At 46.3% G+C, this 12,596-nt stretch overlaps 1 protein-coding gene across 3 annotated transcripts in view; it reads right to left on the bottom strand.

The window, feature by feature from the left end:
* The window catches only part of GUCY1A1 (guanylate cyclase 1 soluble subunit alpha 1), a 60,716-nt gene extending 49,440 nt beyond the window's left edge, over positions 1-11,276 (bottom strand). Inside the window, exon 1 of one of the 3 annotated variants that reach the window (XM_036853542.1) lies at positions 10,772-11,276. The gene's annotated coding sequence lies outside the window, so the exon portion shown is untranslated. Of the gene's footprint in view, positions 1-10,370; positions 10,602-10,771 lie in introns of those variants that run through there. The other 2 variants (XM_036853544.1, XM_036853541.1) reach the window with 2 other exon arrangements.
* Positions 11,277-12,596: the final 1,320 nt, after the last annotated feature.

The following is a 12,596-nucleotide window of genomic DNA, read 5'->3' as shown; positions in this document are numbered from 1 at the left end:
TTATACCAAAAGAATATCTACAGTTGTCTTAAAACATATTAAACCCCTCCTCCCTTTTCAACTATGCATCAGTGTAAGGCTGGGTTTTTTCATACTTCCACTAGAGCAACCTGAATTAAATATAGAAAATATAGAAAGCAACCTGTGTTAAATATAGAAAACATATTCCTTTTCACTTCAAACGATTGTGTATTGACTGTGGGTTCTTTTACCAAATGCATAGTTACTGCTCACAGATGTTAAACTTTAAGTTTCAATCTCACTAACCGTGGACACACCACCGCTTTACCTTCACATCACACTACTCTCCATCCGGCAACGCACACTTCTCTCCAATGCCGGACAAGACCATAGCTTTCTCCTTTAAAGCTCATATTCTGCTCTGGACTCCATCACAGATGCTTTCTTTAAGACCTTTCTTTATAGTTATTCTACCCATGTAAAATCTTTAATCTTTCTGTCTACCTGAATTCCTCAATTTACCCATCCATCCAACCATTCGCTTATTCATTTGTTCATACATCCTGCAAATTATTTATTAAGCACCTATACCTACATTCTAAGGGATGAGGTTTCAGGAATTAAAAGCAAAAACAAACAAATACAAAGAAGCCAACATGAAACCCTAAAGGAGTGTCTCATGTAGGGGTTGGTGGGTGAACAGGATAAAAGCACACAAATTCAGTGAAGTGTAAACTATCATGACATGTTGTGATGGGGACACAGAATATCTTCATCGAATGCTGACACGGTACATTGGTAAGTGCTTCCTCAAATGAATGACTCTTAAGCTGAGCCCTGTTGAATGAGTAAGAAATAACAAGGCATAACAAACAAGAGAAGGTATTCCAAGGAGCAGAAAAGTATGCGCAAAAGAGAAAGACAAAACAAGAAAGCGTTTGGTGACAAACTGCAGCTGGGACAACGTGGCTGTGACACAGTATTCTAGTAGGAGGGTGACCGAGACACAGGAGCAGTTAGAGGCGACGTGCGGCCGTCAGATCACCCAGGGGGAGCTGTGAGCACTGCGCCGCTTCTACACCACTGCACACGGCGTGTGACACGCACACGCGGCACCACTTCTTCTCGGTACTCAAGCAGTGACCGACGCTTATTTGTCAAAGACAGCTAATGCAGACAACCACAGCCCAACACCATTTTACTGCGTGTAAAACAGACTGACGGCACACAGCTCCCAGCACCCACTGTGCACCGAAACACAGCCAATATTACGACAAGAATAACTCAACAGATTTTACTCCAGTTGGATTTGGACAGATGATCAAGGCTGGTGAGCAAAAATGTTCTAACCACCCCTAGTTAAGACGTTTCTTCATCAGCGACGAAGAAGACTAACAGGGAAGAAAACGTGTGAGCACACAGCTCTTCCCAGGACTTCCCCGGGCCTCCTCCTTGCTGCTGAAGCGCCCTGGTGCCCAAGGCACCCGACTCACCTGCCTTTCTTAAGCCCCACCTGCGACGTCTACCACTTCCCTTTTTCTCTTGACTTTGAAAGTCTATATTCAAGAAACCATGGTCTTGATTGGAGGCAGAAGGCAACATAATAACAGTGACTTCTGCTCTTGGACAAACAAGCTTGTGCTGCTTTTCTGGGTCAAACAGTTTCCCGTGGCCTCCAGAGATACACTCCACAGGACCGCATAATCCAAATAAGCGGGCCACAGGGCAGGACCGATGGGAGAGAAACTTATGTGGGCTGTGGCCTCACGATACCTGTGATACACAACCTTCTTGCTCCTGGCCAAGCCAGCAGGTGAGCTGCAGGTGACAACCCGGCCTCAGTCAGGACAAACTCTTACAGCTTCGGAGGGAGCGGGGAACGAGGAGAAGCTTAGGACAGCCTGCTAGGCAACAGGCCGTGTCAGGAAACACCACAGCTCTCTCACACACCGCCAGGAACAGTTTTCAGCATGAGGTGACACAACAAGAGCTTAAGAACATTTCTCTAAACCGTCCCCACAGAAAAGATCCACAAATAGAGGCTGCGGCATATTGTTACTTGGAGTAGAGACGAACAAAGAAGAATGTTAGTCATTAGTCATTAGTGACTGCAAATACTTTAAGACATTGAAAAATGAAATTTTACCCAGAGTTTTCACTGGGAGGATTGCCTGTTGCTAATCACATTTGGAAACGTACTGTGTTGATTCAGCCTAAGAATCTCTTGCCTCAAACCTTGACCCATCAAGTCTCGACTCTGTGACTGTGTTTATCCAAGTATCTTCCACGTTACATTTGTAACCCTCTAAATTCTGAATTAACCTATATTGATTCAGTTTTATATTCACCAATACACAACTTAGAAGTTCATATTATACTAGTGAAACGTTGAAATTCTTTGTCCTGTGTTTAAGTTAATCATATGAGCCATGTATCATTTAACTACTTGTAATAGAGGATATCTGAAGCTGCAGAATGAATGAGAAGCAGCTGGCAATTTCAGTGCATTCATATACAATTAGACTAGTAACATAATCAAACTGCTCTAATAAAAATATGCATTATTGAAGTTCTAGGGTTTGTCAACCTCATGGATGGAAACACCTGATGCAATGTGAGGAGTCAAACAATTTCCCTAAGTCTAGAGTTGCATCTAAAACTCTGAAGGGTTGGAATTGACTATGAAGGTCTAATTAAAAGCAATGCATGTGCCACACACCCTTTCCCCAAAACTCTAAACAACAAAATGGTTCCGCATAACCTAACAAAGAAAGGTTCAGTGGACATCCTGGTCTAGTTGTAACCTAACCCCTTTTAACCTTAACTCTTTTGATCGGTATTTTCCAGCACTCACTGCTCTGAGACGCCCATTTCACATCACACACTCTGACCGAACGCTCGTGATCCCTGGAGCACTTTTATTACGTGTCTGTGAACAGAATGGGAACTAAACTGAAATGGCATCTCCTCCCATTGGGGAGAAGAGTCAATTCAGCACGTGATTACAGCGGAGGGTAAGACGGAGAAAGACAAGTACCGTATGACGTCGCTTAGAGTGGAATCTAGAAAAGTGACATAAATGAGCTTGTCTACAAAACAGAAACAGACGCACAGACACAGAGAGCAAACTTACGGTTACCAAAGGGGAAGGGGGAGAGGGATAAAATAGGAGTTTGGGATTCACAGATACACACTACTGTATATAAGATAGATAATCCACAAGGACCACTGTATAGCACGGGGAACTCTACTCAATATCTTTTAATAACCTGTAACGGAAAAGAATCTGAAAAAGAATATATATACATATGCATATATATATATAACTGAATCACTTTGCTGGACACCTGAAACCAACATGACATGTAAACCAACTCTACTTCAGTAAAAAAATTACAGCCGAGGATAAATAATAGCATAGGGGATGAGCAGAGAGGTGCAAGGAAACAAAAAGGCCCTCGATTCAGACCTGTAAGAGCAGGGAGAGCTTCTGGGAAGCAGAGCCTAGTCTGAGATGTAAAGGCTGAGTAGGTACAGGCCCTCAAAGACCCAGCAAGGGGCCAGGGAATCCAGAAGAGGAGGGGAGGTCACAGTGTTTCCCACAAAGGGACGCTGCAGGGGGTGGGGTGAGAAGAAGTGGCGTTGCCGGTTCTCCATCCACAGGTTCGTCTCACACACACTCATACACACACTCACACATACACTGACCTCACACTCACACCCTCACACACACACACACCCTCACACACTCACCTTCACACACACACACACACCCTCATACACTCACACACACACTCTCACACACACCTTCATACCTACTCACACACACGCTCACACACACTCACACCCCACTCTTCCCACTCTTTAAATCCCACAGGTCCTGCGAAGTCCGGCATCTTCATCCTGTTGTAGAATCTCTGCTCAGCGCCAGACCTTCCCTAGAAAGCCTCCTTCAGCATTTCCCTCCTGTGGGACTCTGGCTTTTCAAGTTCTTGAGAAGTTTCTAAAACTGCGGCACAAATATTAAGCTCCTGGTAAAGTGCTGACATGTGTAATTCCAAGGCTGTTCCTGGGTGGTTATCTCCACACACAGACTTTAAGCCCCTTCAGGCAGGAATGTCATGAACTTTGTATCTTCCTCAGTAACACGCATAACCCACAATACACTTCATCCTGAGAGGTACAAAAAGCGGCTAACCTCTGAAAAGTGTGTCATAAAACATAACGTAAGCTGAAGCTTTCAAAAACTACAAGTTCAAAAAAAACTCTTTTAATTCTTGTTATTATTGCCAGGCACAGTGGTGCTAAGAGCGTTTATCAGCTATAGGAGGAGTGCACTGACTGCTGGGGGTGAAGAAATCCAAATGAAGGTGACTCACTGGGCAGCATAACTACCCGATTCTGGTTTGGTGTCACCTCAGTTCCTCGAGAAAATGTCATCATACTGGCAAAAGCGAGACAGAAATCAAGTAACAAACTTAAGGCCCAAGCCATAGTATGATGTTCAATATTCTAAATGAGTTTAAATCCATTAATTTGGAAAAATTTCATCACAAAGTACTGAAAGCACGTGTGGATGTGATAAGGGAACAGTTACAATCATCTTTTAAAATGTTACGTGAAGGGAGGGTTGACAGGGAGCAAAGAAGCCAGCCACGGTCTCAATTTTCAAAACAAAGAAGGTGGATTCCAACTTTAGCCTTGAGAGCTTGACACTGATTCCAGGCACGACTCCCACGAGATTCTTAACATTATCATCTGTAAGCGCCCAAAATGTGAAGTGTTGTTACCTACCAGCTAGGGAGAGCTCAAAGGAACCCATCATTACAAAGGAACCCAGGGCTATTTCTTTTTGTTTTTACAGGGTTGCTTCATAGCTATTCTGCAGAAAGTGGAAATGCAGTCCAGCAAGGAACCTGACTGAGTCTGTCACAGAATGCATCCGCCCCGCCCACATGAAGGAATGTAAACGCTGAGGAAGGAGAGTCACTTGACTATAACGCTGCCCAAATGGCCTTATAAAGACCACTAATTCATGGGCTCCTGCAAAGCAAGGGAAGGCGTCTAGGACCAAACGTCCTGCCTGTTCTCCACTCTGCACAGTTATTGGATGAAGATATTAACTGCATCCTGACCACATCTGCTCATGCCTCTAAATGGGGAAGAGCAGCTAATCTGTATCATGGAATCAGCATCCAAAAATATCCTGACCTTCTGGAACAACAGGCTTAATGAAAGGTAAAGGTTACATTTAATTGCAATAAGTATTTTTCAAAGTCCCAAATCTAGTAGCCAAATGTACAAATTGAGGAAAAGAAGTATACTTGCAGAGAAGTATGCAAAAAGATGCCTAATTAAACAGTGCAGTATGGATGCCAAAAATATAGAAGGGGAGAGGACAAATTTGACTTTAGGATGATTTACCATGTGGTACCCAGAGGAGATAGCCAGACAAGTCCAATGATGTTAGTCCGTTCCTGTTTGCTCAGCTCTCAGGACCACACTTTCAGAAAAACAGGAATTCATCCAAAGGAGAAATTCCTTGATGATAATGGGATTCTTGACCTATGCCAATTAAGGACAAGTTGAAGGAAATGAATATTACCATAGAGATCATAGACATATTATATCTCTGTTATGTAGAAAAGCTTTCTGTATAAGTACTTTAAGAAGTAAAGTAAATTTGGGATATGAAGATTATAGAGGCAAACAGTACAGTTCACTATAAGGAAAGAGTTCTTACGCTCAGAGCAGGTCAAATAAAGGAATGCCTCCCGCGTTCAACATGAATCTCGATCAATAGCTCGCCTAAATTGATCTTAATATTCTCCTTGAATTTGGAAATAAGATCATCTGCTAAAAGTGAAAAAATAAAGATAATTTGGACTGGAAAACCTGGAGAACCCTGGAACATGTCTGATGGGGAAATTGACAGGAATTATCCAAGAAATAGAATAACTTCCGAGCACCGTTAACCATCCCTGAAGCTGAAGGTGGAGTGAATCGGGTGCTGGCAGGGCTAGTGGCAGGAGATTAAGGGAGGGGGCAGAGCCGACGTGGTTGTCCAACGTCAGTGCGCTGAACAAAGAGGAAAACCGAGAAAATCGGGACCGGCCCAGGAGCAGTCGCAGGACAGGAGCGGGTGCGCGGTGCCCGGTGAGGGGCTTCCTGGAAGGGCAGGAGGTGGGGTCAGAAAGGGCACACGGAAGGCTCGGCTTTTTCAGCTGCGCAGCCCTGCGCGATGGGAAGGCCCGGAGGGCGGGGGCCGGACACCAGTGGATTCCCAAAGTGAGGCAGCGCAGGCTGAGGTCCTGTGGACCCAGCGCGCAGGTGCCGAATGAAGTTCTGAGCAAGCTGGGCAGCCCTGCGTGATGGGAAGGCCCGGAGGGCGGGGGCCGGAGCCGAATGAAGTCCTGAGCGATGACAGCTGATCAAAGTGGAGGAAGCAAATCCCCCGTGAGCGTAGATTCCCAAGGGAAGTGGAATACTCAGGAAGTCAACGAGCACCGGTCACAGGGAGAGGGTAACACCCGTGAAGGGTGTAAACTTAGAAAGACCAAGGGTAGCTGGGCGATGGTGAAAGAATTAACAGTTCGAAGCAGCTCTGAACAGCCTGCAGGCCCCATGGGAGAAAAGCACAGGCATGCGTGTAGGACCAAGACCACGACAGTCCATGTAGGGTCCTTGCAAAACAGATACTAATCCTGAGATGGTGTCGAACAGAATACCTGCAGCACCAAGGCACCAAAAAACTTAAATCAATAATTAGGAAGACACCCACTATGTGCCAGGTACCGGGAATCCAAGGATGAATATCCTGAGGGAGATCTGAGTTTGGTAGCGATCCAGACATCTGAACAGGTGTTTCTTTTTCAACTGAAGTATGTTGATTTACAATGTTGTGCTAGCTTCAGGTGTACAGCAAAGTGATTCAGATATATATATATATATACACACACACATATATATATACCGTTTCAGATTCTTTTCCCTTATAGGTTATTACAAGATATTCCCTGTGCTATAAAGTAGGTCCTTGATGATGATCTGCTTTATATACAGCAGTGTGTATCTGCTAATCCCAAACTCCTAATTTATCCCTCCCCGCCCCTTTCCCCTTGGTAACCATAAATTTGTTTTCTATGTCTGTGAGTCTGTTTTGTAAATAAGTTCATTTGTATCTTTTTTTTTTCCAATTCCACATGCAAGTGATACCGTATGATATTTGTCTTTCTCTGGCTTCCCTGTCTGAACAGGTATTTTTAATTTTATTTTTAATTAATTTATTTTTTTGGCCGCACTGCGCGGCATTAGCATCTTGGTTCCCTGACCAGGGATCAAACCCATGCCCCTTGCATTGGGAGCGCGGAGTCTTAACCACTGGACCACCAGGGAAGTCCCTAAAAAGGTATTTTTAATGTAAGGCAGCAGAGTGAAAGGGGACACATAGTTATGTCAGACCTGGAAAACATTCAGGATTAAGAAGCTTTCCTGGGGGTGCCCAGACCCCTTTCCGGGGTGTTCACTCCCAAAGCCACTGTTCTCTGTTGGCTTCTTGCTGATTCCTACTGTGGTGAGAAGGAAGAAGTGGTACCCGAGTGAATTAACTTGAGTTGCCTTTGATTTTCTGAAAGGGAGAGTTTATTTTAATAAAAAGATTATTAACGGCCAGAAAGGATTCCAGGCAAGCAACTACACGCAGTTGATAATCACATTTTTGTGGCTGGACCTGGGGGAGGGGGGATCATGGCCCAAAGCCCCTCAGGGTTCATAAGGTACTCACTCTCCTACTGCTGCTGGGCGGGAACTGGCCTAAAGCTCCTCACTCCGGGCAAATAATTCTGTTCACACCCTGTAAGCCTGAAGGCTGCAGGAAGAACAAGCCTGTGGGCCTGCACTCAGGGGAGAGAGAAATAGATGAACTAGGTCAGACGCTTCCAAACTGTTTGAGAGAAACAAAAGAAGCAAATGTGAGTCAGGATAGCCAAAAAATCACTCCAATGCCAAATGAGTCAACTAATCTATGGGTGGCTAAATTGGTTCATCTGAAGACCTAAAACTTGCCAAAAGATTTTCTTGTATCAAGATGGAGAGCCCCAACCAAAACTGCTGCACAGGCACCTAACGAATATTTACTGAAAACATCTAGATGGCCTAGAGACTAAAAACCAGTGAAATTATTGATATTTTAGAAAGAAAAGCAACTGTTTCTACAAATATGCAGAAAAGTAATAAACTGTAATGTTTAAGAAGAGTTGCTTGGGTAAATATTTATAATTAAGTGGTATAAAAATCAATGATACAAAAGTTATATATCCTAGCAAATAAAAGGAAAACTAAGCAACTTCCTGGAAAATCTAACATTCATAATGGAAATAACAATTTGAGTGATCACTTACTTCTTTAGTCTTTAGTCCAATATTAATTTTAAAAGTTTTTTAAAATAATGCCTTAACACAAGATCATTTTATAAGCCATAGTTACATGAGATTTGAGGACCAAACCTTGTGAAGCTACGTCTCCTTCTACATTCTCAAGAACGACATAAAAGTATCTTGGACATGTTATTTTATACCTGGATACCTAGTAGCGGGGACTTAAAGGGGCTTTTTATATTCATACACTATGAAACACCACACCAAGCATAAGTACTTTCTATTTGTGTTGGGCCTCAAAGAGAGAAAAATAAAATTCTTATTTTCTCTGTCATACATTAGAAAAAAGATCCTACAGCACAAGAAAAAACAGAATACCCATCTATTCATTACAAATTTCTATTAAATAAACTTCAGCTACTTAAGTTTCCTGATACATTTAAAAACATACAAGTGGGTCTGTTTTATATGAGAAGTTTAATTACTGCACCAATAATTATTCTAGAATTTTTCCTACTACTTTATGTCTACAGGCTTTATGTAAAGAGCCTACTGTTTTGACATGAAAAGTATAGCTTATTTATTTTAACTGCGTGCTTCTTATTTTTCTGTTGGGTCATAGATCCCTTTAGATATCTGAGGACTCTGGATTATCTCCCTAAAAATGCAGAGACTCAAACGTTTAAATACAATTTCAGGATCCCCGGAAGCAATCCACAGACCGAGCTGTGTAATAACTGAACAGAGAGCACAGACTACACGGGCAAACTCCACCAAAAGCATAACACTGTTAACATGGCTTTTTGACAAATTAAGATTTGCTTCGAAATTTTAGACATCATATTTCTGTTAATTGCTGTTATTATTGATTTTTGTCACTCTTCATAATATAGTACCTGAAATGACAACTCCCAAAGAAAACAAAAAAACACCGCCGTTTTAGGAAAAGCAACGGATTAGTCCCACACTAGGAACCAAGGTATAAAAATCTGCATCCATCACTGAAGGCTCTAACGCTTATCCACGTGTCGTCAGAGGGTCAACGATGTTCCTCCCAAGAGCAGTTCTAGTTGGGAGGTAAGCATTTGATGAAATCACTATCACAGGACTGACCCTGGTATTTTATAAATCAAGCTCTAATTTAAAACTGTATATACGACCTGTTCTACTTAAAATTCCAGGGGGTTTCAGTGTGATGGAAACCAAGACGCCCGAGTCACAATTAAGTGACACGTTCAACCTTCTGGCTTCCTTCAGAAGATACACACTGTTCACCAAGTGCACAATGAAGGCGCGACCCTGGGAAACGAGGGAGCTAAGGAAAGACGCACGGAATGCATAACCCGAAATCACATGACCACTTGCAGCGGAGGGCCCACACAAGTGCCGCCGCGAGGCTGCTCGGCCCACCCAGGACAGGCTGCGGGCACCGGCCCGACGCCCACCGCTCCCCAGGGCGCCGCGGTCACAGTGGGCACCGGATCCCCAAGCAGTAATTAACACGCGCGCGCACACACACAGACGCACAGACACGCGCGGGCGCGCGCACACGAACACGCGCACAGGCACAAGCGCGCGCACACACACGAACACAGGCACGCGCGCGCGCACACACGCACGCGCAAACATGCACAGACACGCGCGCGCGCGCACAAACACACGCACAGGCACACACGCACGCGCGCACACGCACACTCCCCGGCGGAGCCCGGCGGCCCCCCTGGAAGTTCGCGGCGGCCCCGCTGAGCGATCCCGGGGTCGCAGCCGCCCGGCCTCCAGGAGCGCGAACCGCTCAACGCGCAGCGCGGCCGGACGAGGCTGCGGTGACGCCGGCGCGGCCTCGCTCCCCGCGGGCCCTCCGCCCTCGGCCGCCGCGGGGCCCCGGCGCGCGGAGCTGCCCCCGGCGTGGGAACCGGGCCCGGCCCCGGGAGCGCAGGAGGGCTTCCTGGGGGGCACGCGAGGGCCCGGACGGGGGGCCGCGGAGAGGGCCGCCCCCGGAGCCCGGGCCGGCGAGGGCGCGCGGCGACCACTTACTCGGGGGCGTCCCGACCTCGGGCTGCGTTTCCGGCTCGCCGGCAGCTCCGCGCCGCCCGCGCAGGAGGAGAGTGGGCGGCGGGCGGCAGAGGGGGGCCCGGCGGCGGCACCTGCCGGTCCCTGCACCGCTGTCCCCACCGCCGGCGGCCGCCGCGCTTCTTCCCGGCTGCCGCTCAACAGGCGGGGCGGGCGCGGCGCGCAGCGAACCCGGTTCCCGCGCGGCGCCCACGCTCAGGCAGCCCCGGCCCCGGGCTCCGCTCTCTCTCCCGCTCTCCCTCCCTCTCTCCTCCCCCCGCTCAGCCCCGAGGATCCCTCGCAGCGCCTCTCCCTGCGGTCTTCTCGGAACCCCTCCCCTTCCCTGCACCAAAAGGCTGAGAAAGAAAGCGGCGGCTGGAACGCACCATGGTGAGGTTACGCCGGGCCCCTGTGCGCTCGCGGCGCGCCCTCCCGCGAGTGTCGGTCGCCTGGGGCCGGGGGGCTCCCGCGCGGCTCCCTGCTCTCCGCGTGGACTCTAGCAGCCGAAGTGCAGGGAAGCTGCACCGAAACCTGCTCCTGGAAAGCCAGCTCGGGGCTGAGTGTCTCCCACTGCGACCATTCTAGCGCAGGGGGACTGAGTCCTCCAGCCGCCCCGTCGCCTGCCCAGCAGCTCCTGTGTGGAGACGGCGACCAGGGAACAGGGACAAAGGAAGAGAAAGGAGAAGGAGGGAGGGAACGCAAGGAAGATTTGGCCGACTTAAAAAACAATGTTTTCCACTATGCACTGGGCCGGAAAAACCTCAGTTCTCCGTAGTTAGAAACTCCAGCATTTCTGCTGGGAAACTGATGTCTCTGCATGGATGGTTTTCGTGCCCTGGTTCTCAGGTTAAAGCCGATCTGCTCCTTTGCAAATGCAGTTCTGTGGCTGCAGAGCATTTACATCTTTCCAGTAAGGTCCTGATTCTGCTTGGCTCGGTACATTTAGTTCTGTTGGTTGGGTGTGCAGTGTGTGTGAGTGTGTGTGTGTGTATTCCAGAACAGAAAAAAAAGTTCTTATATAAATGTTTTGAGTCACCTTTCCGACCTCAAAAAAGCTCTTTATGCTGTTTCATTTTGAATTCATAATTAATCATGATTATTATGCGATCTTTCTTCAAACCCAGGAACTCTGAGATACATTGTTCGTGGTTATCTCCAATTCGTATATTTCTCCCTAAATTTACCCACATAATCTCTGCATTTTAGACTCATCTCGCAGCCTTGACAACTATGCTGTCCTCAAGGCAAACATCAGTCAGAATAAACATACATTTAAATAAGAAAAAAGACATTTAAATAAGAAAAAAAGGCATTTAACTAAAATTTGCCTTAGTATCGGGCAACTGGTCTAGAACTGTAAGTGTGCATTTTTTGGCTCTGCCATCTCTGAAACCATCTGTTTCTCTACACCCGATGCATGATAATCTCTTAGGTCAAAAGGGCTTTTGTCTTCAGAGAATTTAAGTCCTAGGAGGAAACAAATAAGTAAGAAGTACCCAGTATCGCATAATTGAAAGAGGATTTCATCGTATTTTAAGAAAGATAAAGCTAATGATTTGAAAGCTCAGAGGAAACGCAGATACCTTCTGACAGGAGACTATTTCATATCAGGACAGCAGTGGAGTCAGGCCTTACAGCACAGATCATATCTGGGAAAAGATAAAATAGAGGAAGTGTTTGTCTTCTGTGTTTTCCCGGCAGAGGCAAACTTGTGAGCAAAGGCTTGGAGGTGGGAAGGCAGGGCCCTGATGTTCATAAAGGGAGTGGCGATCACAAGGGTCGGAAAGGCCATCATTATCAAGTCTGCAAGTAACACACGCTGGAGGGGGTGTGGAGAGAAGGGGACACTCCTCCACTGTTGGTGGGAGTATAAACTGGTGCAGCCACTGTGGAGAACAGTGTGGAGGTTCCTTGAAAAACTAAAAATATTGATAGAACTCCCATATGATCCAGCAGTTCCACTCCTGAGCATGTACCCGGAGTGAACTGTAATTCGAAAAGATACATGCACCCCTATGTTCGCAGCACTATTTACAGTAGCCAAGACGTTGAAGCAACTTAAATGTCCATCAATGGATGAATGGATAATGAAGATGTGGTGCATGTACACAGTGGAATACTACTCAGCCATAAAAAAGAATGAAATAATGGCATTTGCAGCAACAGTGGATGGACCTAGAGATTATCATACTAAGAGTAAGTCAGACAGAA

This window comes from Balaenoptera musculus, chromosome 5 (genome assembly GCF_009873245.2).
Source record: "Balaenoptera musculus isolate JJ_BM4_2016_0621 chromosome 5, mBalMus1.pri.v3, whole genome shotgun sequence".
NCBI classification, from domain to species: domain Eukaryota; kingdom Metazoa; phylum Chordata; class Mammalia; order Artiodactyla; family Balaenopteridae; genus Balaenoptera; species Balaenoptera musculus.
This window is presented reverse-complemented; position numbering and strand designations above follow the sequence as displayed.